Below are 2,993 nucleotides of genomic sequence, written 5' to 3' on the forward strand. Positions count from 1 at the left end.
TTTTTTTGGGGGGGGGGACTGGGGATTGAACTCAGGCCGTTGCGCTTGCCAGAGAAGTGCTTATTCTACTGAGCTATCTCCCCGGCCCCAACAGTCACTTTTTAAATGATTTTTTTTTTTAAAGGATAAATGTGATGAGGATGGGAATACAGCAAGTGCTGCGGTCCTTGGGCAATGTTGTTGCCAGGAGAGCAGGGCAAGGCGGCTGCATCTGAATAAAGACGAAGGGCCTCAAATCTTAATTTTGTTTTCAGAATAGGTGGATAAAAGGGTTCAAGAGGGGCTGCAGAGATAGCTCAGCAGTCTAGGCGCCTGCCTGGCAAATGCAAGGACCTGGGTTCAATTCCCAGTACCACAGGCCATGCCAGCCCCACGCTGAGCCAGCTACCAAAACTGGGCATGGTGGCGCACCCTTGTAATCCCAGCGCTGGGGAGGCTGAGACAGGAGGATCCCTGTGAGTCTGAGCTATATAGCAAGACCCTGTACCAATTAAATGAATAAATAAAGTATTCAGGAGACTGAGACAAGAAGGCCACAAACAGGTTTGAGGCCCATCTGGGCAACTTAGCGACACTCTACTGTCTCAAAATAAAATTTTTTAAAGAGGGCTGGGGAATAGTGTAACTCTGGGGAGCACTTGCCTTGTCACATGCATGAGGCCCTGGGTGCCTCATGGGAATGGGTGCCATTCCCAACAGGAGGATGGAGGGACAGAGGAAGAACAGACACACACACACACACACACACACACACACACACACACACACAAACACTTCCCATTTCACTGCTGCTATTGCTATTTTCTCAAGAAAATGCGAAGCTAGACTGTGAGGCGAAGTGTAGAGAGGATGCAGGGGCTAAGAAGCTGCTTCTTTGAGTCACAGGGCAAGCGGTATTAGGGAGGGATGGGAGCAGGAAGATGCTGACCCGAGGGCACAAGGTTTTAGACTAGAAGAGTAAGTTCTAGTGACCTGTTACATTACCTGGTGACCACAGCAAATAATATATTACATAGTCATAAATGCTAAAGTAAACATTTAATTCTCACCCCCCCCAAAAAAAAACAAAATCAATGTTACAACATGAAGAATATCTCAGGTCAATGGTCCAATTATCAGGCTTCCTGGCGCAACTCTAGGGATGTCTTCAAAGGTAGGAAATAAGATGAAAATGGTCACTAATATTCCCATTTTACAGAGGAGAAAAGAAGCCTACAGGGGTCTAGACATCGTGTCCAAAGAGCTTGAAATGGTCCAGCTGGGATGTCACCAGGTTGAAGTGACCCCTGAGCCTGTTTCCCAGAGCCCTGATACCACATGCCCTCTGTGAATGGGGAGAGGACAACCTCCCCTCCCGCAGGGCACAGGGGAAGATCGCATGAGCTGTCGGCCTTGGTGGGGGCAGTGAACACGTGAGTTTGTATGTCCCCAAAAAGCAGCCCTGGGGATACAAGCCCACATCAGAGTTCTCTAGATGCGGTGCTGCACAGCTGGGGTTTGTTTCAAAACACTAATGTGTTTTGGAAATGAGAAAGAATTTTTAAAGACAAGTCATCTCTTATTCTCTTTCTTCATTCACAGGACCAGAAAAGTGGTATTTCCGGCATGGGCTAGAGGCAGAACACTCTATAAATACAAAGCCATTAAATCCCATGGAGGAGAAACCTGATCAGGGCCTCCTTTTAATTTCCTGACATGAGCTGGCCACTAACCCAATTACCCAGGATCCCCGGAGGAGCCCTCCGCCTTCCCGACAGGCACAAAGAGACAGTGAGCACAGGCCTCATGGACGCAGCCCAGCTCTCGCTGAAAGCAAATATCTTTTAGTAAACACTTGGGGAGCAGCAGGCAGGGGCCGAAGAAGTGGAGAGAGGAGAAGCAGCCCTGGAGGACTGCGGCTGCAGAGACAGAAGCCAGGAGAGGAGCAGAATAAACGGACTGGGACAGTGTGGAGGTTCAGCACTGCACGGAAGATTCTGGGAATGCAACCAACGAGGCTCCCAGGACCCTCTCGTTAGGAGGCCGAGTCAGCCCACACTCTACCCAGGCTGGGGAGCTCAACTACTAGGGGGATCCTGCCTACTGATTCTACAACCCGGAGAGGGAGCTAGTGCAAAACAATACCATCACTACCTAAGACTCCTACCAAGAAATCCAGGAGGAAAGTCAGGGCAGCTGAACACACATTTCCATCCTGGTGCACAATGGACAGAATACTGAGAAGCTGAGTGTGAATGAAGTTACCTTTTTTCTTTTCTCTCAGCGCTGGGGTTGAACTCACCCACTGTGCCCTCAACTACAACCCCAGCCCTTTTTACTTATTTATTTTATTTTGAGTCAGCCTCTTAAGGGCCAGGGAGACAGCTGATAAATTACTAAACTGTCCAAGTTAAACTCACACTTCTGATCTTCCTGCCTCAGCCCAGAAGTGCTGCCCATGCTTGGCTAACGCTACCTTAGAATCAAACCTGAATGTTCCTCCAGGAGGCGCTGTCCCGTCTGATGTTCACCTTTAGCTGGCAATGTTAGGAAATGGGAGGCCTGCGGGTGTGAGAAACGGTGCCTCACAGCGGGAGCGCCTGAAGCGGAAGAGAATGCAGGCCAGCAACCCCTGGACTTGCTTACGGGTGGACAAGCCTGACGTCCACAGCCTGCTCTGAGGAGCCACACAGGACCCAGGATTCTCTGCTGAATAATCTGACGAATGCAGGTCCCTGAGACCTAACAAGCCACACATCTGACCTTCAGCCCAGTAACTGCTGGGGGCCCTAAGTCATAAAAATGTCTCCTGGATTATTTTACTAAAGAAAAAGTAATAGAGGCTGGGCTCGGCTGTACATGCCTATAATCCCAGCACTCAGGAGGCTAAGGCAGGAGGATCTGTGCTACCTAGTGATTTAAGGCCTACCTGGAGTACATGGTGACACCTCATAGAGAGAGAGAGAGAGACAGAGAGAGAGAGAGAGAGAGAGAGAGAGAGAGAGAGAGAGAGA

General features: G+C 49.6%; 1 protein-coding gene across 4 annotated transcripts in view; it reads right to left on the reverse strand.

The window, feature by feature from the left end:
* The window catches only part of Esrrb (estrogen related receptor beta), a 199,489-nt gene that overhangs the window by 49,789 nt on the left and 146,707 nt on the right, over window positions 1–2,993 (reverse strand). Inside the window, exon 1 of one of the 4 annotated variants that reach the window (XM_023702338.1) lies at window positions 2,456–2,499. The exons of 2 other annotated variants lie outside the window; for them this stretch is intronic. The gene's annotated coding sequence lies outside the window, so the exon portion shown is untranslated. Of the gene's footprint in view, window positions 1–2,455; window positions 2,500–2,993 lie in introns of those variants that run through there. One more of the 4 variants, XM_023702340.1, reaches the window with a different exon arrangement.

This window comes from Octodon degus, unplaced genomic scaffold, assembly GCF_000260255.1.
Source record: "Octodon degus isolate 3935 unplaced genomic scaffold, OctDeg1.0 scaffold00007, whole genome shotgun sequence".
Lineage (NCBI taxonomy): Eukaryota > Metazoa > Chordata > Mammalia > Rodentia > Octodontidae > Octodon > Octodon degus.